The 27,421-nt window shown below is 36.6% G+C and overlaps 1 long non-coding RNA gene across 1 annotated transcript; it reads left to right on the forward strand.

The window, feature by feature from the left end:
- Positions 1 to 13,078: 13,078 nt before the first annotated feature.
- Positions 13,079 to 27,221, forward strand: LOC124269831. The gene is made up of 3 exons (XR_006896624.1): positions 13,079 to 13,181; positions 13,426 to 13,429; positions 27,211 to 27,221. It is a non-coding gene; the product is annotated as an uncharacterized LOC124269831 (long non-coding RNA).
- Positions 27,222 to 27,421: the final 200 nt, after the last annotated feature.

The raw sequence follows: 27,421 nt of genomic DNA on the forward strand, positions 1-27,421 counted from the left end.
AAGTACATTTCCCCACAAATCATATCGTAAATCCGAATATAGTGGGCAGCTGACCAAAAGTGAACTTCGTCCTCAATCGTATTGCCATCACAGCATTTACAAATTCTATCGTCTAAAGGTGTTTTAGGGCGTGTAAATCTACCGACCTCTATTTCAAGGGTAAGGTGCCACATCGTACATTGCTAAGTGTACTGCGATGAGATCTAGGCAGAAGTTCAGTGACATATGGTTCAGCTGTTAATAGTTTCTTAAACTTTCTGTAAGTACGGAGTTTATTCCCGTTAGGTTTCCCTCGGTCGTTCCAAAGTTCTTTATTCCAGTCCTGACAATCTAATGATCGTATCCACAGTGAGGCGTAATAAAATTCCATTTTAGACATATTATATAGGTCAACCACGGGGAGATCCAATTTGTTAAGAATATTTACAACAATTTTATTCCAGGATTTTGGAAAAGTATTAGACCATCTGCATACAGCACTAGGTATTCTCGGCTGCTCAGTAGAACACAGCTTACTCCAGAACCGCACAATTTCAATTTTTTGTTTAGAAAATGGAGTTGTCCAACCCATCTCTCCCCGGACCGCTAGATTTTGAGTCTTACTGCCAACGCCCAGGAAGAATCTACAGGCCTTGTTTTGTACTGCATTTATACAATTGAATTGTTTTGTGCCCCATATGGCTGACCCATAGGATAAGATCGGCTGGACAAGGTTATTGTATAAAGTATTAAAGACATTATAAGCCAAACCACCACAAGATCTGAATTTACACATGATAACACCAAGTACTCGACTAGCAGATTTAGCGATTTCTTTAGCTGTAAAGTTCATATCAATGTTTTCCTGCAACCAAACGCCCAGATATTTATACGCACTGGTATAGTCAATAGTAACATCACCAATTTTGAATACAACTTGTGATCTATTGAAACAACAGGGTCGGTTTAGTTTTCTTATTACATGTATTAATAGTTAAACGCCAACGTTTACACCAATTATCAACGCAATCTAACATCCGCTGTAGGGACAACTCGTCTCCTGCTATCAAAGCAATGTCATCAGCGTACAGTAGTGTACTCAACATAACTCCGTCAATGTTTACACCACAATTGAGAGCGTTGATTTCTTCTGCTAGGTCATTAATGTAAATAGAAAACAAAGTCGGTGACATTACACAACCCTGCCTAACACCGGAATTTACATTAAATAAATCAGTGAAACAGTTGTTTATACGTACACGGGCGTTAGAGTTATTGTACATAGATTGAACAGCATAAAGGAATTTCCCTTTGATTCCAAGTTTTAACAGTTTAAACCATAGACAATTTCTATCTACGTTATCAAACGCTTTCATTGCATCGATGAAGCACACAAAAGTAGGTTTCCCAGTTAGCTTTCTGTTATTAATTACTGAATATAGACTGTAAATATGTTCTTGAGTACTACGCTTGGATCGGAAGCCATTTTGTTCCTCAACCAATATATCATGTAATTCTAACCACTTTGTAAGTCTAGTATTAAGGATATCTGAGTATATTTTACATGGGACTGAAAGCAGTGAAATACCGCGATAACCCAATTGATCACGTGGGTCACCCTCGGGCTTCTTGATAGGATTTCTAAAACTAGTACGCCAAATATCCGGGCACTTATTGTTTTCAAAACAAAATGTAAACAGTCTAAATAAAAGATCAATACATGTTTTACTTTTTAGAGCTTCAGTAGGTATACAGTCTGGACCGGCAGCCTTACCACGTTTAGCACGGGCAACCGCGTACTCAACCTCCGCCAATGTTACAGGTTTATCTAGGTCACTGGTATCAAACGTCCGATCACTCGCCCCGTGACCGTTGTCCATTTCATCCCGAACTCGCTGTAAGTGAGCCTCGTCAAAACCGGATTATCAGGAAAACAGGATTATCAGAAACGCTTGAAGTTTACAACATCCGGAAACGGCATCTCCGAGTAACCTTTGGCAAAGCTCTCACAGTGAAAACAATGTTCTCCCGAGCCTGAGCTGGGCAACACAGTGTCATTGCCGTGGATGTGTTTTCATACTTTCGTATGTTCAAATTATATAACCATAACATCTCATACGGCAAGTCATTTTAGCTGATACCCTCTGATATTTATTAAATTACTGATATGTTCAAATCATGTCATGAATAGCTTCAGCCGGCTATCTATATCTGTACTAGTATGAATTGATGTTTATACTGTGGAAACTGTACGGAGAACATCCTGTATTCTGAACCACTAAAAACCCACCTCTTTCAAGCATTTCATGTCATATAATTGGGTGTAATATCTTCTGATATTTATTAAGTTAATTATATGTGTAAAGCCTGCCATCTGTATCGGTACTAGTATTCATTAATGTTTATACTCTGAAACATGTACGGAGAACATCCCATACGCATCATATAACACGAGTGGAAGCATAAATAATTTTATATATATCTATTATATATTATATATACATCTGTGATAAACGTAATGAAGAAACGGTGGAGTAATCAATAACACTGAAGGCCCCTGAACGGTAATTAAGGGCAACAATGGAGTATGTTAATTGAATCACAACACCTAGCTGATTGCAATTAGACAAGAGGCAATTAAGCAAGCTGAATACAGGTGTAATTAACAGGTGTATTAATTTCATTAGCCCGCACAGAGCCAGATTGAACACTGGGCTTCACTTAAAGCAACGTGTTAGATTCAAATACATGTACAAAGCTTTGAGCTTCAATAAAGAGGTATTTAGGTAGATATAATACCAATCTATGGATTTAAACACATTTCAAGATACATCTGTGAGGTTTAAGGTGCGTTTGAGAGCGCGGGCCAAGCCGGACCGAAAGCTTGTGATACTGTGTCTTTGTTGAGAATGTATAGAAAATAGGACTTCACTTTAAGCAACGTGTTTGCTTCAAATACAACGATTTGAGACTCTATAAAGACGTTTTTAGGTAGATATAATACAAATCTATAGATATGAACACATTTCAAGATACATGTGTGAGGTTTAGGTGGTTTTGCACAGCACGGGCCAAGTCGGGCTGAACAGAGACTAAACACTTTTGATTGAGGCTATGTTGTGAATGGAGAGAAAAGGGCTTCACTTTAACGAACCAGTTATCTTTACATGTGGCATTTGTAAAATCACACGGTGATATTTAGGTAGATATAATACTAATCTATGGAATTAAACACAAATCAGGACATATGTGTTGGGTTTAAGTTGTTTTTGAGAGCCCGGGCCAAGCCGGACCGAAAGCATGACTGTGATACTGTGTGGTTGTTGAGAATGTATAGAAAATATGGCTTCACTTTCAGCAACGTTTTTGCTTCAAATTCTACGCTTTGAGACTCTGTGAAGTGATATTTAGGTAGATATAATACTAATCTATTGATTTAAACACAAATCAGGATAAATGTGTGAGGTTTAAGTTGTTTATGACAGCACGGGCCAAGTCGGGCTGAACAGAGACTAAACACTTTTGATTGAGACTATACACAGCAAAAATAACAGGGTTTCCAGATTTCCGGAAACCTACATGAAACTGGGTAATGCCAGAATCATGTAGATTTCCGCTCACGGAAACTATGATTGTTTGTTTCCGGCAGTTTCCTGTTGCTGAAACTAACACGGTTAGTTTCAGCGACTGAAAACTGTCGGAAACAAACAAGGTTAGTTTCCAGAAATGGAAACTGACAGTAATGTATCATTGTTAGTTTCCATTGCATAAAGCAACTGGAAACCATCATTGATGGTTTCTATTAGTGAGAACTTGAATGAAACGATCGTAGAAAAATATATTTGACTCCATATGCATATATCCAGAAACCTACATTAACCTACGTTAAACTGCCTATGTATTATATAGGGTTTAGTTTCGTGATGTCAGTGTTTCTGTACATCAGAATTCAAATAAAAGATATTGTCACATAAAATAAAATTAATTTCAGGAAAACGGAAACCTAATTGAAAGAATATGGAACCTGAAGATTATTTACGTTTTGTTTGGTAAACTTACGGAAAACTTAAATTTATAAGAGATTTGATGGTACATTTAAAAGCTATTTAAGCAGTGCAAATCAAATATAGTTTGCAACAACCACAGAAGTAGCGGATGATTTGGCCTATTTTCAGTGTACTATGGTTTCCCTTTTGGCTTTTGTGTGAACCATATGTTATCGATTTTATTCGTTTGATTAGTTTGTCATAGATACCTGTGGTGAGACAGACTTTGATCACGTTTTTGCAAACATCTGTTACCATAGCTATTTCACAGCAAGTCATATGTCTGCAAATTTGGTAGTTGCGAATGAGATTACATTCAGTCATTGAGGACAGCAGTGTTTTTCCATAGTTATGTAGAATATCTATGATAAACATTAGCCAAGTATATTGTGAATGGAGAGAGAAAAGGGCTTCACTAGTTATCTTTACATGTAGCATTTTGTAACATCACATATTGATATTTAGGTAGATATAATACTAATCTATGGAATTAAACACAAATCAGGACATATGTGTGGGGTTTAATTTGTTTTTGAGAACCCGGGCCAAACCGGACCGAAAGCATGACTGTGATACTGAGTGGTTGTTGAGAATGTATAGAAAAATATGGCTTCACTTTAAGCAACGTGTTTGCTTCAAATACAACGCTTTGAGACTCTATAAAGACGTACTTAGGTAGATATAACTCTATTCTAGAGATATAGACAGAAATCAGGATACATGTGTGAGGTTTAAGGTGTTTTTGACAGCACGGGCCAAGTCGGGCTGAACAGAGACTAAACACTTTTGATTGAGGCTATATTGTGAATAGAGAGAGGAAAGGGCTTCACTTTAACGAACCAGTTATCTTTACATGTGGCATTTTGTAACATCACACATTGATATTTAGGTAGATATAATACTAATCTATGGATTTAAACACAAATCAGGATACATGTGTGAGGTATAAGGTGCGTTTGAGCGCCCGGGCCAAGCCGGACCGAAGACTTGTGATACTGTGTCTTTGTTGAGAATATATAGAAAATAGGGCTTCACTTTGAGCAAGGTATTTGCTTCAAATACTACGCTTCTAGACTCTGTGAAGTGATATGTAGGTAGATATAATACTAATCTATGGATTTAAACACATTTCAAGATACATGTGTGATGTTTAAGTTGTTTTTGAGAGCACGGGCCAAGTCGGGCCAAACAGAGACCAAACACTTTTGATTGAGACTATGTTGAAAAATGAGAGACAAGGGCTTCACTTTAACGGAGCAGTTATCTTTACATGTGGCATTTTGTAACATCACACATAGATATTTAGGTAAATATAATACTAATCTATGGATATAAACACATTTCAAGATACATCTGTGAGGTTTAGTTTGTTTTTGAGAGCACGGGCCAAGTCGGGCCAAACAGAGACCAAACACTTTTGATTGAGACTATGTTGAAAAATGAGAGACAGGGGCTTCACTTTAACGGAGTAGTTATCTTTACATGTGGCATTTTGTAACATCACACATTGATATTTAGGTAGATATAATACTAATCTGTGGATATAAACACATTTCAAGATACATGTGTGAGGTTTAAGGTGTTTTTTGACAGCACGGGCCAAGTCGGGCTGAACAGAGACTAAACACTTTTGATTGAGGCTATATTGTGAAAGTAGAGAGGAAAGGCCTTCACTTTAATGAACCAGTTATCTTTACATGTGGCATTTTGTAACATCACACATTGATATTTAGGTAGATATAATACTAATCTATGGATATAAACACATTTCAAGATACATGTGTGAGTTTTAAGGTGTTTTTGACAGCACGGGCCAAGTCGGGCTGAACAGAGACTCAACACTTTTGATTGAGACTATATTGTGAATGGAGAGAGAAAAGGGCTTCACTTTAACGGAGCAGTTATCTTTACATGTGGCATTTTGTAACATCACACATTGATATTTAGGTAGATATAATACTAATCTAAGGATTTAAACACAAATCAGAATACATGTGTTGGGTTTAAGTTGTTTTTGAGAGCCCGGGCCAAGGCGTACCGAACGCTTGTGATACTGTTTGTTGAGAATATGTAGAAAATAGAGCTTCACTTTCAGCAACGTTTTTGCTTCAAATACTACGCTTTGAGACTCTGTGAAGTGATATTTAGGTAGATATATTACTAATCTATGGATATAAACACATTTCAAGATACACGTGTGAGGTTTAAGTTGTTTTTGACATCACGAGCCAAGTCGGGCCGAACAGAGACTAAACACTTTTGACTGCGGATTTTGTTTTCCGAGGACATTATTTTCCTAAATCGTTGGGAATGGAGAGAGAAAGGGGCTTCACTTTAACTTTACTTTATGAAGTGGTATTTAGGTAGATATAATACTATTTTGTGTTTCATGTGTATTAGTAAATGTAAGCATATGCATACGCGCTGGCTATCGGATTTGGGCTGGTATTGTTTACAATGAAAACACATAAGAATTTTTGTGTTTGTGAATGCATACTTTGTTTGATCCTTTATAACATGTTACAAAAGTTTGTGATTTCAAATATTTCTTTTAATATACATAATCATGTCATATTTGCCGGTTGACATTCGCCCATATCCACGTCTCTTTAACATAAACATCCTGTGCTGATTCAGCCTGAGACAATAAAGGTTAATTAGGGAACCCTAATATCTTAATTAAGGAAAGAAAAGCAGTCAAAACACTGTCACTTCCTGCCCAGGACCCCAGGATGTCACACGCTAAGAGAAGTAAGCAGCCTTCCCTCATAGACATATCAAGGAAAACACATAACAAGACGGTGTCTTTTCTACGGGAATCTCGGTATGTAGATTTTGTTGTTGTGTTGGTCTTTTCCCCATTAACTATACATTTTCAATCAAACTATGCATTTGTGAAGGCGGGAAGTGTATCGACCCAAATGTGCAGGTTTCGTTTTAATATTCTGCAATCCATTTTAGTATTACCCGGTGGCCCGGCCCGGCCGACTTTTCTTGGCCCGACTTTTAGGCCATCCCTCTAATGCATAGATGGCATAGTGACTGATCCAAGTTGATCTTATTTCTGTGTTTTACCTCGATATTTAATCATGCCATGTAAACATATGATGTCTATTGCATATTATATTTATGACAAATTAAAATTTACTTAGGTATATGCAATTTTAACTTAAGTACACATCAAATGCTTATATGTATTTCTTATGCAACAATGAAGTTCCGTTCGTATCCTCCAAACAGTGTCGGCCCATAAGTTTTTTCAGGCAATTAACATTGCATGCAATTCAGCAAGTACTACACCCTTTGCTGTAACCAGTGTTTGGTGGTATAAACCTACACATGTTATTTGTCATCATTCACTTGATGGTCAGCTAATGAATTTATAACAGGTATGATGGTAATACCACTCAGATTACCCGACAAAGGTTCCCATTTCGCATTTCTTGTGTCTGGAGTAAATACTCAGCATTATGAGTTAAGGTCTCATGTGACAATTGTATTACATATTATGTAATATGCACATGGAAGTGCAGCAAGACGAATTATCAGCTGAGATACAAAAACAAACATTGATCAAAGGATTAACCGATAACACGCCGGTTGATTAATTACGTTTATCATGCACAGCGGATTTGTCAAAAGGTAGTGTTTATGTTTGTAGATTTACTAATCTATACTGATTACACCCTGTCGTAAAGTACCTGTGTAAAAACAACATCTTTCCTTTAATGTATTAACCGCCAGTAAGTTGATGGGGGTGTTCCTCTTTTGCCAGTCGGGCAAGTTGTTTATTTAAAGGTCACATGCAACGTAAAACACAACTTTGCAGATTCTGATACCTTTCGGTATGGACTTACCGAAACAAATCATCAAAAATGCAAATTCAACTTATAAAGTTGAAAAATAACGCGATGAAAAAGCCGCGCGAAATCGGAGTTTAAACGATTCACTAATTTTCCCCCAGCGCTTTGGGGAAAAGTGGTTTCAACAGCTGGGCTGCGCTCAAAGCACATGCGCAGTGAAATAGGTTCGCGCAGCTTGGAAGCGGGTTGTCCGGTGAATATTCGGTAAAGGCTTTGGTGTGAGCTATATGTCTAATGTGTTATTTCACAGGTGCGAACATTTTATATGTTATGACAGTAGATTACCGATTTAACTGTTTATATAATTTCATTTGTCTATTTCACCACACGTTCTTCTTACCGAGTCACTTTCTCAGTTTGATACTTAAAAGCAATGTCATTATTAAGCGTTGACAAAATGTCTAACTGTGATATAGATATGTCGTTGTCACAGACAAAACTCAATGTCTGTTTTATTGACACCTATGTGTCTGCCTGCCTGTCTGCTAATGACAATATTCAATACACAACTGCGATCACTGACCTCATGCAAATTGAACTTAACACCTATCAGGCTATACACCATAGACAAAACGCATTGATTCATGGCCGGCGTTCGGTCTCTGTCACATTATGTTATTACACAGACAGGCAGGTGTAATACTTGTACACATGACATGTTATGATGTCTGTTGATTGCAAAATGTTATACACAGTTAAATTGCTGCACTTCCATACGCATATTACATAACATGTAATACATTTGTCACATGAGACCTTAACTCATAATGCTGAGTATTTACTCCAGACACAAGAAATGCGAAATGGGAACCTTTGTCGGGTAATCTGAGTGGTATTACCATCATACCTGTTATAAATTCATTAACTGACCATCAAGTGAATGATGACAAATAACATGTGTAGGTTTATACCACCAAACACTGGTTACAGCAAAGGGCGTAGTACTTGCTGAATTGCATGCAATGTTAATTGCCTGAAAAAAACTTACGGGCCGACACTGTTTGGAGGATACGAACGGAACTTCATTGTTGCATAAGAAATAAGCATTTGATGTGTACTGAAGTTAAAATTGCATATACCTAAGTAAATTTTAATTTGTCATAAATATAGTATGCAATAGACATCATATGTTTACATGGCATGATTAAATATCGAGGTAAAAAAAAACACAGAAATAAGATCAACTTGGATCAGTCACTATGCCATCTATGCATTAGAAAAATCCGAAAAGCATACACTGCTGGGATACTTTATTGCAATCAGACAGGAACTACCAGGGGTATTCTCAAATAACAACATCGGATGAGCATCCACCCTTCCTAATGTCCCGTTGTTTGGGTTGAAGTCTCCCGTTACCACTCGTGGCTTACTACGCCTTCTATGTTTTTTATGTGTTTTATATTTCAATGTATATATGCTAAGTATATATGCTAAATGAGACTGAAATAAAACACTATCTTTATACATATATTTGGCTCGTTTTCTCATTAGGCGTGCTCTCATTCGCATAATCCGGAATATCCTCTTCTATCAACACGTAGACCTATCGTTGTCTCTATAATCCAATGTTAATTTGCTAACAGACGGGCATCAACATTTCTGTTAACTCATCCGTTTGGATCAAAGGTCGATAGAGGGGAGTTTCCATGTATATTCTCACGCCGTTATCAAGATAAAAGTTACTACAACCAGGTGAATAGAGGTATATATGCATAGTGACAAGCAGCAAATTAACAACAGGTAATTCAGCAAGTAGCACGTCGTTGGGGCCAACAGGAGAGTAAGATCAACAAGTCGAAATCCACTCCATTCTCCAAGTGATGGAATCAATCAACATTCAATCAGCTTGTTTATCCTGAACGTTGTACATCGAAATGCCGCTCTATGCAATAAACAGGGAGTTGTTATCACGTAAGTGGTATGTTTCGTTGTGTATCCCCATACTGTTTACTGCAGTATAAGTGAGATCTGCTTCACTTTGCGAATGACCAACCTTTTGAAGTTGATTTAAGTTCTACTTTAGTAAACTGCTACCTAACAGATTGATCTCAGATTAAAACATCTCATTCCAAATTCGTGTTTTCTATTTCAGGTACTAAGAAATACTGAATTTTTAAGTATTAGATATACATCTATCGGTACCAGTTTGACGTGTCTGGTCATGAGTTAACTAACATAGTGATTATATATTTTTGACCATTACATGTGTCATTCATATGTCATTTATGCCATGATAATGTTCTCTGATCCATTTCATCATACAGCATTTATTTCATTCAATGTTTTGAAGCTCATATGAAAACATGAAAAATGTTACTGTTCCAGTTCCTTTTGAAGAGTGAAAGTATTTTTGTTCCTCAAGTCTTCCAACCAATATAGTCATTATGGTTACAAACGACCTGATTTTAATACCTATCAAGTTAGATGTTATACACGCGTGCATGCACACACACCAACACCCACACAAAACATCCGTAATTTGTGAATTCTGTTCGGACGATAAAGAAATATCTAATTTGATCAGAATCAGTATATAAATTATCTTCCCTTACTCTGAGAGAAGCATGGCATTATTCGTTCCTTTTTTAATAATTTTAATCTGCATAAAAGAAGGTATTATCAAAACTGTGAAACAAACTTGCGTATACTACCATATCACTAACATTGCGATATTGACCATGGAATAAATGTTAAGTTTAGTCTGTTTTCAATGTCATAATATGTGAGGTTCCTCATTCACACATACATACAAACTGACAGCATAACACAAAACAATATGCAACCAACCCAATGTAATACAATACAAGTTTCACCGCCTGTGCATACCACACTGTTGACGAATCTCTCAGGTGTGTTAGAGCGATAATCACACCGCGACATGATTAACAAACCTACAGCTCAGCAGATTTTAATTACTTACCTTTTTAATAAGAAATGCAAGATTTATGGATGTCAACTTCTTTATTGTGAATAACACGAAGTTTCGGAGCATATGCTTGCTCCTTCATCAGGTGAAAATCAGGTCACAGTAATGCATTCCACTTCTGAAATGCCCATCAAAGATTTAACTTACTTCCAGAGGCTTCTTTTAGAGGCATAAAAACTTGTTAATTAACAAGGCAGTAGGCCTTGTTAATTGGTGACTATTACTTGCCTTGACTCACTCATCAATCAACAAGGGATTAGGTCCCGGGGCGTGCAAATAACAATGATTTACCATCACCCACCAGTTATCTCCCCTTGTGGACATTTCCAAAATTGAAAATCTTTGGAAACATCATCTTTCCAAAATTGGAAATGTCTTGTAAACATGGACTTTTTTCCAGTGATAGGACTAATAACATCTCAAGATCTTGCGGTACAATTTGGCAGCAACACAGCTGATGCTGTTGGCTCAGTGAAGAATCTCGGGGTGTATTTTGACAGTTGCCTCAAAATGGAGAAGAAGCAGGTGTTTCTAATTCCTGCTACTACCAGATGATGATGATTTTAAAGGGAAAGGGTGAGGGGGGTCACCCATTTTGTTCTGGGGAGGCAGGGGGGTCATCAATTTTGTACATAGAAATATTAAATATTTATGCTTAAAATTATTGTAAGGGAGGGGGGTCATTGATTTTGTACATGACATGCATGGCGGGGTCACTTACTTTGTACATAAATTTTATGGGTGTGGGGTCATTCACATTGTATATGCTTCTCCATGAAAATCATCATCACCCCCCAAGCCATAAATTATGAACGGTGTCTTAAAGTGTTTTAGTACCTAAATCATATAGGGCGCTATACACATTTTGGATATCATTATTATTTTTTATCATTATAGTTAAAGCCATATTCTTTGTGAATTTCAAGAACATCGTCAAGGCACTGTTTGAGCCGTGGAAGCTGCATTGCTGCCGTGACAGAAGATACAGAGTTATTCACGAGCTCTGTCTGGAAAGTACAACAATAATAGAAGACGAGTACAATCTGTGAAATTAGGATGATGAATTCAAATGTTCCGGTTAAACAATCTCGAACAAAAAAATTCGGGTTGAATGCCGAAGTACTACAGTTTCGGAAGTACTACAGTTTCGAAAACTAATAGTTGCAATCAAACATTAAAGCTGTCCGACCACATGTACGAGCTGCCCAAATAGCAAGATATGCTTAATATCCGTTTCGTGATAGTGTCATCTCAGTCATCCATTCACCAACACTTCATAAACACCTTGTCCTTTTCGCCAGATGGAATCTGTTTCGCCAAAGAATGGCGACAGAGTATTATCTGACAACTACGTTTTATCTTATACCTTCATTTGTCTAAACTGTCAAAAACAAGTATTTATCTAGTCTACTGAAATTAATCAACTAAATGTACAAATATGAAACGTGACGAGAAGCAGAAAGATTCAACAACGGTTACGTGCGTTATGTTTCTGTTGAGGGGAGAATGATTCAGCTTTGGAAGAGACTTATCTTATCGTCAGTAGGTAATGAACGTTTCCGTGGGGCGCGAATGATGCTGGCTACGACATTGTCTGGGGTTAATTATATAATGGTAGTGCGAATTCCAATTCCACTCTCAGCCTCGGGTGTGATCCAGACACGTATTCCAGTATGGCTCCTCGCAGGGTGTACGATTGTTTGAAGGAAATTCACTGATAAACGGTACGTGTTAAGTCAAGGACGTCAAATATTTATGATAGTAATTGCACATATGAAGCGATAAAATCCCAATAGACAACCCATCAATTTGTCAATATGCACGGATGTAACTAGTGGCTTTACGATGGGTCATTAAATACTGTACATGCGTGAAACCATCTTTCGGATAGGTAAAACATTGCAGGTATTATATGTTCAACTGTGTATGTGTAATAGTCACAGGACACCGAATAATAGATTGTTCATCGAAAGAACATGTTTGTCTTATTAGGTAAAATATGGTTATTGTCTTCCCAGCTCCCTAACAGTGTTGTGTTGTATATGTTACAGTCAATCTGTCAAACTAGTCATTTGGTCAAATGACTAAAGCAATCAGTCATTTGACCAAATGACTAAAATGTTTGACCAGTCATTTGACCAAGTGACTAAATCGTTTAAGTTAAACAATGAAACACACAAAAAATAAAGTGAACAATGGATTTTTCCAGTTTCAACATAGAGCTTTGCATAACTTGTTTTGACAAGTGAGACGTGAATAACACCGGTTCCACATCTCTTGCTACCAGCACAGTTACATTTTACGAAACCCTGGCCTCCTGATAAAGACTCGGCTCCAACAGCAGTACGAATGGATACTGAAGTTTCAGTGTTGACTTCTGATAAAGTTAAGAGTTTCTCTGGTTCCTCGAGAACTTGCCTTGGAGGACACCAGCAGGGCAGGCGACTGTATATTGTCCGTTGCCACTCACATTGGTGATCACACCCACGGTCGCATCACCACGACACGGTCCACTGGTGGAATGGGAATGGCCACATTGTCTTTCACACACCCTTCTTTCATGACAACTTTACTGCGCTTCACCATCCTCTCTGCCTGTTTTCTTAGGGAGTCGTGTGTAAAGGTCCTATTCCTGTTGATGGTCTCCATCTGATGTTCAATATCATGTCAACCACTGTCGTCTTTTTCAACAGGGTCAGTCTCGCGGGTCTCAGACTGCTCTGGGTGGGAACTGGTAGCTGCAAGTAGGTCATCCTCTGTCTGTCTGTCCTCTATCTTTTTAGTCAATTGACCAAATGATTGAAACATTTAGTCTTTTGAAAAAATGACTGATCGCTTTAGTAATTTGACCAAATGACTGAAATTTTCAGTCATTTGGTCAAATGACTGGTTTGACAGATTGACTGAAACCTATATACATGTTTGTCAATAGATAATTGCCCGAACCTCCATTGAAGGTTTTCACCCGTAGCTACACTTAATAGATAAACAGCTTTGGCATCGAGTCATGGTATTGGTATATTTTAAACATAGTCAGGTATATTTTCAATATAGCCAAATGTTTCACTGAAAGCAGGCAATAATATTTCCTCAAGACTGTTTTTGTACACTGCGACGATGAGACAACAAAACCAACTGTTTGAGAGGCATTCTAGAAGTTGTAAGCAATAGGAATGACAAGTCTTTATGGATGATCAACTTCTTTATTGTACAATAGCGTATCAAAAACAATCTGTATTATGTTTATGTGGGTTTTTTGTGTTTGTTTTGTTTTTGTTTTTGTTTGTATTCAAATAAAATATAGTTCATGCAGTATGTTACAGGTGAACACTGCGACGCTGTATATATAGAACATAGGTATTCTGTGTCAGTGTTAAATAGTAGAAGATATACAAACTTTTCTTTCGCCTGAAAACATGTTCTCCAATGACTGTGGAACCTTTACCAAATCCATTAATGTATTTATCTTAAAACTGTATAACTGCAATATCCCGGGATGCAGGAATTCTAAGTCGGATGAAAAGAGTATTAAAACAAGGTACTAGCACAAATATTGAAAAGAAAATGGTTATTGTAGTTACATTTACAATGCTTTTGTTAACTTTTGAATTACTCTCCAGTAACACATGTTTAACGTAAGAAGAGACGAACGGGATCGGCTGCTGGGCTCGCGGATTTGGTTGACACAAATCATCATATCACAGTTGCGCAGATCGATGCTCATGCTGTTGATCACTGGGTTGTCTGGTCCAGACTTGATTATTTACAGACACATTTAACTGGACTATTGCTGATTGCTGCGTTAAACAGCAACATGTCTCAGAGACATCCATTTCAACACGCAGACATCATTCTATTATAGACATATATATCCTCACATCGATCTACTGTATTGTCATTCTATTATAGACATATATATCCTCACATCGATCTACTGTATTGTCATTCTATTATAGACATATATATCCTCACATCGGTCTACTGTATTGTCATTCTATTATAGACATATATATCCTCACATCGATCTACTGTATTGTCATTCTATTATAGACGTATATATCCTCACATCGATCTACTGTATTGTCATTCTATTATAGACGTATATATCCTCACATCGATCTACTGTATTGTCATTCTATTATAGACGTATATATCCTCACATCGATCTACTGTATTGTCATTCTATTATAAACATATATATCCTCACATCGATCTACTGTATTGTCATTCTATTATACACATATATATCCTCACATCGATCTACTGTATTGTCTGCATTTCATAAATTCTCGTTTCCACTGAGATTCCCATGTCCCATGCTCTAAAAACGTCACCTGAATTAAACCTGATAAGCATAATTTGTCACGTATATTTGGTCGAAACCGACAATGCACTATAGTAATTCTATCACATACATTTATCCTGGAGGCAACGTTGAAGTGGAATCCGTCGTACCGTAAATATTTCCATGAATATTTCATGCTCTCATCCCAGAGACTCATTTCCTAGAGTAGAGGAACTAATAATGTGGATCGCTTCATTTCGTAAATCCTGCATAAAACCCACTGGCCACACATGGGATCCATGTCAATGCCAAACAATCCCATGTGCATTTTGTTGTATATTACACGTCAATTACCCAAACACAATACACGCCCTCTTCAAACACAACTTGTCAATAAAGGCCTTAATCGTCCGGGGCGGTAGTAACTTTAATCAAATATATATATTTATTTCCGGTACTGAAAGGCCACAGGCCTGTAGTACAAAACATTTAAAAATCAATATTTACACGCACATGTAATATACATGAAGAAGAGAAAATAATCAACTGTAGGTTAGATTGTGTTCTGAGATATATTCTGTCCTAAACAACATGGCATAGTAAGCAAACATGGACAAGTTTTGAAGTATAGTATGTTTTTTGTTATTTAACAATGCCGAAAATTTATAAAGGTTTGGATGGGCACAATAATATTTCTTAATATACAACTTTCTCAGGGAGTTATAAGCAGGGCAAATTAAAGAAAATGATATTCATCTTATATTTGGTCAAGATCACATTGTTTGCAGGTTCTATTTTCTTTTTTGACATTTTTAAATCTTCCACTTTCGATAAATAAATCATGTGAAGAACATCTTAATCTGCTTAACGCTATCCTATACTTTTTTACGTTTAGATATGAAAGATAAACATCTTATAATACAAACATTTACTGGAAAGTGATAACTTTTCAAACCATTCTTGCAAATAGATATCTTTTAATATGCGTGTTAGTTCTAAAAGAAACTTACCCTCAGGATCAACATACTGATCGTTCCATACAAAACCAAACCCTTTCGAAAATAGAAAATTTCTAACAGAAGAAACCCAATTTGTGTGTCAATTTTTTTCGAATAGCTTCATCATATTGTAACATTTCTTTGGTAGCCTATAGGAAGGCATCTTCAGTAATTTTAACCAGTATTTTATAACTCTGATATTTGAAAACAAGTGCATCGGGTATTTACCACATTCTCCATACACCATTGTATTCATCGTATTGGATTTAACACAAAGAAATCTTTTACATGCTTTGTTTGTAATTGGACTCTTTCGATATCATTGTAATAATTCAAACCCCAAATTTCGGCTCCGTACAATAACATTGGCTTAATTTTGGCATCGAATATTTTAAAGTATGAACTTATATCTATGTCTCCAAGTACATTTAATTGTTTAAAGATACCTATCATTACCATTTGCGCTTGCAAACAAGCGTAATTAACATGTGCTGTCTAAGATAAACAATTACTGAAGAACATTCCCAAATATTTGTACGAACTGGTGCATTCTAATTCTTTACCTTTATACAACCATTTCTCGTTCTTTGATAAACGTCCCCCCTTTTTAAAAGCTACTACTTTAGTTTTATTTCTATTTACAGTTTATTTGTATTTGCCACAATAACTCTCAAGTTTTTGTATAAGTCTTTGTAAACCTGCAACAGTGCTTGAGAATGGCACGGTATCGTCTGCAAAGAGCAGAAGAAAAATATGTACTAGGTCAGGGTGTAACTGTATTCCATACTCACAATTGCTTTCAATTTGGGTTGACTAATTCATTTATGAAAAATGAGAAAACAATGGGCTAAGTATACATCCTTGTCTTACCCCGAGTTGCAGTTCAAAAGAATCTGAGAATTCATTGTTATTCTTAACACAAGCTTTAACATTTTCAGACATATTCTGAATCAATTTCATTTTAGGACTTAGACCATGGGTATAAAAATAGACCATAGCTTTTGTCTGTCATCTGAATCAAATGCTTTTTCGAAATTAACGAAAAGTGTATAGAATTTACAACCTTTGGTGTTGAGATATCTCTGTATAATACTTTGTAATATAAACACATTGTACTTACATATAGCTACTGAAGTGATTGAAGCGTTATTAGCCTTATTACAAAGAATGTTTAGCGCATACTTAACACTTCGCAAGCACATATTATTTTTGGCTTATAGACGGTATACGGTGTGCGTGTTATATTTTACGTTTGGTTTGTCGTGTTAATGCAACTGCAGATATATCCGGTTATGTGCACAACATACATCCTTAGTGTATGTATGTATGTATGTATGTATGTATGTATGTATGTATGTATGTATGTATGTATGTATGTATGTATGTATGTATGTATGTATGTATGTATGTATGTATGTATGTATGTATGTATGTATGTATGTATGTATGTATGTATGTATGTATGTATGTATGTATGTATGTATGTATGTATGTATGTATGTATGTATGTATACTACTGGAATCAAGTGACTATGCATTATTTGATGTTATGCAAAAAGGAAGTTGGACGTAAGCCAGGAATGGTCCGAGCAGTCAGGCTAACACCGTTATCATGCAAGTGAACTTGATTTTCCTTCATGTATACAACTTCTAAAGATGCCTCTCAAAGAAGTATCCATAGAGATGAGATCGTGTTTCGATGGACAACAAAATGCCTGGCCACTTCGAATTCATTTCGGGCAATTCCAGTTTCTAGTATACCTAGGGCGTAGAGACGCTGATTTTCTGTAAGTTTTCGTATGACGTAGTTGCAGTTTTGGTTGAAATTAACGTGTTTTCCACAACAGAGAATAATCAAGGGTTCTTCAATTTTCAATACCAGGTGTGTGAACTTCAGGTGTCCAAAAGCATGCAAAAAGTGAGTAGTTCATTGTGCAAAGTGCACGTTCCACGCGCGATGCGTGACATCAAACTTCATGCACAGTGCTTGGCAAAATGTTCATTTAGGGTCATTTTTATAACTTTTGAAATTTTTTATTTTATGCAATTTTATGTTATGCACAGTTACATTTTCCCGTTAAAATGTGTATGGGTATGTGAAGATGCGTGTGTAGGTGTATGTACATGTACGCTAGTGAGCACGCTGTGCAGTGGTCTATGATATAATACCCTCGTAGATTCACATTGTTTACCGATTTTCTAAGGGTTTGATAAACAAGGAGGGAAGTGTGGATTCGTCCCTGGATAATGAATGCGCCATCAGCTCAGACGTTGTAGCCTTGTGCTCTCCTTCACAGAGAAACCACGAACCCAATACTACTACAATATGAACTAAATACACAACCAGGTAGCATATTGTTGCAAGTACCTGAGTGACAGTATCCTGTATTGATGTAAATAGACGAAATTGGCTACCGAGCTGTCACCAAGTGGTCCCATCCTCATGGGCCGAACACTAAGTAGATAATAAGAAACTGGTAGTCGACGGATCAGCATTGCTTTCTTTAAGAGCATTCTATGGATCAGTAAGTGGGGATTAATGATCTCAAAACAGAGCAAACTGTTTATCAAGTAGGGATGTAAAGACAAGTACAGGTTAGTGTTCCAATAGTTTTAAAGCATAAATCTCATGATACAATGAAGTGACAGGTGTGATTCGAAAGCTGCCTTTAGTGTTCAGCGCATAGAAGGCCATACCAATCGTTCCTTTTAAAATGGAATTTATTCCCACATGCCAATCACGTTCGCAACGGAATCCGTGTTTTCCATGTCAGATACTATCAAATATTCTGAGTCAGTCTCTCTATCTTCTATGACTTCTACCCAGAGGGAGCAATCGTCTTCTAGCGACTCACGTTTGTGTGTTTGTGAGCCATCTTCAATTCACTTATCTCCCTTTACCATCGTTTCAAAGTCATAGATGTGGCATTGCTTTACGTTAGAGATTTCTTTTAATAATTCGTCGTACTGTTGGAGGTATGGCCGTTGTTGGAAAAGTGATTCCATGTCTGTCCGAACAACCTGGGACAAAGTACTAATGATGTGTCCATGTACTTCAAGCATTAGTTCTCCCTCCGGAGTCTATGACCCATACGTTACACATTTGTTCAAGTGGCACTTAGGGAAGAGACTTGCAGAGCTTTGCCAGTCTTTGAAATTCTTCATCTTGTCTTATATTCCGAATATGTTTCCAGAGTGTCTGAGCATAATGAAAAAAGTCAACAGTCAATGCGAAACACGTATGACATGAGATTAAAGTTGAGTCTATCTGCTTCGATTCTAATAAGCTGGAAAACTGCGTAGGTTGCTTCACTTTTATCGGACAGGAGCCAGTAGATAAGGGGCAATATGCGGCCGAGTGTCTCTGCATGTACAGGGTAAAGCTGTCCACACAGACGATGGCAGGAGAAGAAAATTCCATCAGCACAGATGACATCTGCATCCTCTAATCAACGACCAAGACTGCTGCGAGGAAGTTGCTGGCGTCGGCGGGAGTCCATTTGACTCTCTCTTCTCGTTCCATGCAAAAAACCCCGTCTGTGCTGCAACTGGGGAATGGAAATGTATTTCTTTGAGTGAGTTTAAAATTTAAGTCACATCGACAGTATTTCAGCCATATCGTGACTATATCAAGTTATATATTAATAACAAATATAGGCAACAGCTGTCGACAAAGGACAGTAAAACAACTAGACTATCACAGATATAAATTTTAAAACTAGCAATTTAATTTAAAACATTTTAACAATACATGACAAGACACTATAAATACAGGCTATACAGATCGCCAACAACTAAACGTAGATCACCATGCTAGGGACCATGGGTATTTCTTTGAAAACAATAGAGGCGATATAAGTTTAATATTTGTTAAAGTTAATGCCTAATATATACAAGATGTGAAAATAGTATCTTTCTTACTTTAGATTATATAGATTTTAAAAATTACACATTACAATGTATTAAAATATGTTTGTAAACTGGGTCAATAATCATCATCATTTCAAACAAACAAACAAACGCCGTTAGTAGTTCCGAAGAGGCTAGATGCATAATACAACCAGATCAGCTTTATTGCTGGTATTGGAATGATCGGCATGTCACCCATCAAATATCTCACACTCAAAGTGAATAATGAGCGGAAGAGAAAAACTCAAATGGGATCCAATTTCTAAAAGACCATCAAGTGACACAATCAAGGAAAGTGTTGATAAAATACATGTTATGATATCAGGCATATCCCATGAGATAGTTGGTGCCATCATTCCACTAGTTGATGCCATCATTCCACTGATTTAACTTAGCTTCCAAGCATTCAGGCTTCTGAATCCTCATAAGAAATGGTTCATGTGCGTCGTCTCTCGAGTGAATTTACATCATTTTGAAGTAGATGTGTCTGACTGTGTTGAGCAACTTGTCAATATGGATGTGCCGTGGGTTCACTACTTTCACTAAGAGATAAAACAAAATGGAAGAAACAGAAAATCTGACATCTACTCCGAAGAAGGCAGTGCATGACAGTGGTTTTGACTATCCTCTGTATTCAAGAAAGAAACTGTAAGGCAAGCTTTATCAAACAGTTGACGATGTTATTTCCGCGTTCAAGTACATGTTACATCACCTGGCGGCCTCACATACAAGCCGGAGGCACTGTGGGATCCATGTAACAGATAGCACCCAAATACATCGACGCCGTAAGTCACAGCCACCGCTTTCAGCCACCCTTTGTACATGTCAGATGCTACTCGAACCATGGCTATATACACTCTTCAAAAAAGAAACGCATAGACCAAAAATAAGGAAATGTATGAAATATATATGAGTGTACAAAAGTCGATTAAGCCTGAACAAGGATGAAGGGTATTCGATACACGGATGAACATATGTATTGTCATTGTCAGTATAAATTCAGTTCAGTTGCTGCACATGTGTTGACACAAGGCGGCGTTCAGATCAGTACCTTGTGACACCACCCCTTGCAGCCGTCACTGCTCGACACCGCCTTGGAAGGGATTGCACTAGGGATGTAACGATTGATCGAACTATCGATTAATTGCGATAGTTGTTGTGACGATAGTACTTTATCGATTGTACTTTCAAAAAACAATCGGTAGTAAGGCCAACAATCGATAGTTTCGATAGTAAAGTCAGTTTAATAGTTTAATGCATTTACAAGTCAAATTCGGCAACATCTGAACCTTATTTAGATTTATACATCGCTAGAAATAGTTTCCGGAATGCTCGCAAACGCAACCGGAAGGTGCAAGAGTTACCTTTCTTGTTGCTATTAGTGCCCACTTTAAAAATGGCGACGTCCACGCTCGTGTCAGATTTTGAAATAGTTGACTACAATGCGGCAAAATCAGCCGTATGTAAAGACTTTGGTTTCGTCATGCAAGACGGAGTTTGTGATAAAAAACGAGTTGCGTGCAAGAAATGCCGAATGGTGGTTAAATTTTCAGGGAACACTACAAATTTGTCCGACCACATGAAACGCAGGCATGGTTCCGAGGCCCGTTCAGAGACGAAATCTGTTAGTGTCGTTGGTGATATGAAAAGAAAACAGATGAAGCTGGAAGAAACTTGTTCAAAAACTGTTAAACTTTCTTCGAATTCTCAGAGAGCAAGCGATATTTCTAGCGCAATATTGGACTTCATTATCAAGGATCTGAGACCGTTTTGTGTAGTGCAAAATGCTGGGTTTAGAAATCTCATTCATGTCCCCGACCCACGATATACCATTCCTTCACGCCAATATGTTTCACAGACTGCTTTACCTGCTCTTTATGACAAAGGTGAAAAAAGAAGTTATTCAAAATTTGAAATCTGCTTCTCATGTTCCCCTGACAACAGATGGATGGACAAGTAGAGCCACCGAATCGTACATTACTGTAACGTCTTCACACATTGACGACAACTGGGAAATACAAAACTATGTTCTACAGGTATTAAGCATAATATCTTATCATGCAGCTGATATAAGTTTGCAAGAAACTGTAATTTGATTCAACAAATAATGTTATTCCTTTATTACATGGTTTATAGCAAATTTACAATGCATCTTAAATACATGTTAATTGTTTTTGTTTATTTATTTATTTTTTAATGTTTTTATTTCCCCAAATGTAAGGTTGTACAGTATGATTAAAACATATGGCATAACAATGCACACAGTTCTTACAGCACCATATTTCTATACACTTTTTATGCAAGACTGAACATTTTATCATAAACATTCAATGTAAAATGTTTACCTGTCAAAAGTTGCAAAGAGAGTATGGAAGGATGACCAATATTTATAAAAGGCTGAAAATTGGCATTTTCAAAAGTCAAGAAACTTCGTCACTTCGTAATAATTTACAATTTCTCTTTGTATACGCTGAAAATTTAGTTCTTTTCTGCTACATCTGTAAATTGATCGTTTAAAAATCAAGCATATTGCATTTAAGGGGTTATTATTTTTCCCCCTAAATCCAAAAATTATGTTTTCATTTGAAAAAAGTATGGTGCCTTCAGAAATCAGAATGAGCCAATCAGTCATCTTTTTCCATATTCCTTTGATATGTTCACATTCACAAAGTAAATGAATAATTGTTTCAGGTACATTAGCACAAAAAGTACACGATGGAGAATCAATATATTTTATCTGAAAGAGATATTTATTTGTAGCTAAAATATTCTTTAATGTTTTTAATTGAAACCATTGTAAATTAACACTTTTTGTACATCTATAAGACATAAGATTAAAATTTATGAGTTCATCTTCATTATATGTCTTATTAAACATATTTTCCCATCTTATTTGACTTTGCGTTTTTGTAAATTTTATGTCACACAAGGTTACATAAAAGGATTTACAACCTTTCTTGGATATTCCCAGACATTTCAAATTGAAAGGGAGAAAAGGACACATCAATTTTCCTGACTGTCTTTCAGTATATTTCAAAATTGCTGATTTTAGTCCTTGATATCTCAAAAATTCAATTTGGAAGTCATGTTTCAACTGAAATTCGTCCAAGCTTCCATCAACACATATGTTATTGTTGTACCATACTGATTGGGATAGAGTATCTGAAAAATTATTAACTTTCTGGTATTTTTTTGGTAAGAAATCTACCCATACATTAAAAACATCAAGCCAAAAGACATTTGAGATACATGGTAACACAATTTTTCTAAGATATCCTGGATCAGCTAAACAAAGATTTCTAAAGCTAATCATGTTATCTGATATGTATCTAAACCATTTTGGGCTTTTATTTAGTCTTCTTATCCAACTAAGTTTTTGAGCTGCTATAACATGTCTTATGTCTGGGACATTTATACCTCCAATTTTGGGTGGTGCTACCATAACATTTCTTTTAACTTTGTCTCTTTTACCTTTCCAAATGAATTGAAAGCACTTTTTCTGAAAACCTTTTATAAATTCTTTTGATGGATTAGGTAATGAGCTGAAAAAATGGTTTAACCTCGGGAGGAGAATTGATTTGAGAATTACATTTCTACCCATAGGGGTTACATTTCTGATTTGCCATATTTTCTATATTGTCTAAGTCTATGTCAAAGTCCACTCCCAATAATTTGAAACTTGTTTGCGTCCAATCAAACTTACATTCCTTGCATAGTTTTATACGGGATCTTTTCTTCGACCCTATCCATATTAACTTAGTTTTGTCAGCATTAACCTTGAGTCCTGAAAATCTAGCAAAATTCTTTTCAAGTATTTAGAACTGCATACATTCCCTTTTCTGATCCATCTAGTATAAGTGTGGTATCATCAGCAAATTGTTCTAACATAGGTTCTATATTTCCCATTCTGATTCCTTTTATATTTTGATTCTTTCTTAACATGAGGGCTAAAATCTCAACACATAAAATGAATATATAGGGGGGTACTGGATCGCCCTGACGACAGCCTCTTGCTATTGGAAAAAAGGAACTACATAACCATTAACTAATACACTTGATTCAATTCCATTAAAAAAAGCGAGATCCAGTTTTGTATGCTTGGTCCAAAATTAAAGAAATGTAATACATTTTTTATAAATTTTCTATCAACGGAATCAAATGCTTTCTCAAAGTCTACAAGTAGGAGGAGACCTGGGATTTGATAAGTTTCTGTATAATCCATCAGATCATATGCAAGTCTGGTTATCTCACCTATGTATCTACCTTCAACAAATCCCTTTTGATCCTCATTTATAATTTCTGGTAGCACAGTTTTGATTCTATTTGCAATTGCTGTCGAGGCTAATTTATATGATGTATCTCCAGTTTTTAAGAAATTGTTTTGGCTTGTTTTCTTTGGCATACATGTTATTAAACCTTGTTTCTGTGATACAGATAGTGAACCTGATCTGTAGGCATAGTTTAAGGACTTTATTAGAAATTTCCCTAGGTCTCTCCAAAAGAATTTAATAAATTCTGCGGTATAGCCATCTGGTCCTGGGCTTTTACTATTTTTAGTATTCCTAAGTGCTCGTTGTATTTCTCTCCATCTGTTAATTCACCTTCCAGGGATTCAGATAAACTATTGGTCTAGTTAGGAACAAAGGAATCTTTAAAAAGGTCATCCAGATCTATTTGAGTACAATCTTCACCTGCGTATAATTTTTTATAGTATGCTTTAGTTTCATCAAGTATTTCTTCTTGTTTGGTCAATTCAGTTCCATCATTTTTTGTCAAAAGCTTAATGGATTTGTTTAAATAATTTCTAAATTGTTTATTAATCATTAAACTGTGAAAACCAATTGAGATATTGTTTCATTTCTTCGGTATGCATCATTATTTAGATTTAATGATGTTACAGTTTAGTCATTTTAAATTATCTTGCATACTTTCTGTTTTAATCTTTGAATAAAGTGATGAAACTTCAATACTGTATACATGAATTTAAGTTTGATGCCAAAGTAGAATTTAGTCAAATCCGTCATGTCAAATTATTAAATATTTATCAATTTTTATTTCAAGAATATAAATGATGCTATATCTAAATGAGTGTGGTTGTATTTTCTATTTTAAAAAGTTATGAAAATATGTTTAATATTTTATCTGTACATTGTAATTTCAAATTTGTAATTTGGATACATTTATATATTGCATCAATCATGAAGTTATTAATTTAAAACAAATGACTTTAATCTTTCAGACTAGAATGATGCCCGAAGCCCACACTGGTTCCAACATTGCTGAAGTGCTCACTCAAACAATTGCTGAATGGCAGCTGAATCTCCTGAAAGTTTAGTGACAGATAATGCTGCTAACGTGGGTGTTGCTGCCAAGGAAACTGGTTTCCCCATCCACATTGCATGTTTTGCACACACATTGAACCTAGCCTGTGGGAAAGCCCTCAAGATAAGTTCTATTTCAAAGCTACTTGCCAAAATGAGAAAGCATATCTCATACTTTCATCGAAGTAAAACTGCTGCGGCAGTGTTGAAACAAACTCACGAGATGTTAAACCTGCCTAGACACAAACCGCTTTCAGATTGTCCCACAAGATGGAACTCTGCTGTAGATATGATGGAGAGATATCTTGAGCAACACCCAGCAGTCATATCAGCACTGACATCAAAAGACTTGAGAGGGAAGGCACATGAAACATCCCTGAGTGACACTGACTTGACAAATGCTGAAGAGTTACTTACAATGTTAAAACCACTGAAAACTGCAACAGTGGCCTTGTGTTAGGAAAAGGTTCCCACACTATCAATTGTGTTACCTTTTTAATTCCAGTTGATAAATAACATTCTGAGACAGAAGGAAGATGATTCAGCGCTAGTAAGACACGCTAAGGTAGCTGTTCTGGAGATTTGGAGGCAAGATAGAGTGATGGCACTGTGAAATGTCACATTTCGAAAGCCACTCTGTTAGACCCTCGATTCAAGTTTGCGCCCTTTCTGCCAGAAGACGATCTGATGATGGGCCACCTTTGCCTGATGTGCCGTCTGCAGATCAGACACAAGTGAGCCCTGAACATGTTGCTGTTGACACAGATTCAGATGAAACAGACCCAGTTCCTAAATCAAAAATCCCTAAAGTTGAGCCTGGATTAGGTAAAGCAGATGGTGTGGGAGCCTGTGCTATGACAAGTTTGTTTGGAGATGTCTTCATAGTGAAAACTGAACAGCCAAAACCTTTCATTGAGAGAGCAGAGGATCACATCAAACAGTACATAAAGCTGGAGCCAATGAGACACTCTCATAACCAACTGATTTGGTGGAGGGAGCATGTTGCAGAGTTTAGTGTTTTATCCTGCCTCGTAAAAAATTACTTATCAATACCTGCCACTTCTGTCCCATCAGAAAGAGTGTTCTCAACTGCAGGGGACATTCTGTCTGCACAGAGATCAGCATAAAAATCAGAGCATGTTGACAAGTTACTATTCCTGAAAAAGAACTTGAAAACTAAGTAACTGAATATTGTGAAAACTACTCACATCTGAAACAACAAGACATTCGATAATACTAGAGATGTAAAACAGACAAATGACAATAAAACACTGTTTATTTCAGAAATTGTGTTATTCTGTTTATTTATAAACTATCGCAATCACTTTCGCAATAGTAGGTCGCAATAGACTATCGCTATCGCAATAGTTGTTCGCAATAGACTATCGCTATCGCAATAGTCCCCTGTGGGTAAATAGTCACCCCTAGATTGCACAAGTCGTCGGATTTTGGCTTGGGAATTCTTCGCTATTCCTCCTGCGGTACGTAAGTCCAAAAACATTCAAATTCAGTTTAAATATATCCAACCTTTTTAAGAATATGTGTCTTTTTAATGTATGGCTAAATGTGTCTAAACTACTAACGGCTGAAGGGATAGTGCAAATTCAGCTAGGGTCCGTGCAGGAAGGAAATGTACTGTAAGTTACTATGGTCGCTAGAATGGTGATCTACCTTCAGTTGTTGGCGATAAATATAGCCCATTTTTACATTGTATTGTCCAAAATTGTTTTCTACTTTTAAAGATATATGTTAGCTAGTTCTAAGTCATTTTGTGATAATCTAGAATTTTTTCTGTCTTTCGTTGACAGGGTTTTATATATTATATGTATGTATTATGAATTTAGAACTAGTTTTAGTCACGATATGGCTGACATATTGCCGAGGTGACAATAAAACTTACTCACTCACTCACTAATCCTCCTGCATCGCGTTGGCAGGTTCTGCAAGTATCTGAGGACGATGGTGACGTTTACGGACGCGTCGATCAGGTTCGTCCCATAGATACACGATCGGGTTCAGATCAAGCGATTTGGGAGGCCAGGGAGGAGACTGACGTTTGCATTGACGACATAGGCACTTGTTACGCGAGCTGTG

This window comes from Haliotis rubra, unplaced genomic scaffold (genome assembly GCF_003918875.1).
Source record: "Haliotis rubra isolate DU_JTF1 unplaced genomic scaffold, ASM391887v1 Scf1018, whole genome shotgun sequence".
Taxonomy (NCBI): Eukaryota; Metazoa; Mollusca; class Gastropoda; order Lepetellida; family Haliotidae; genus Haliotis; species Haliotis rubra.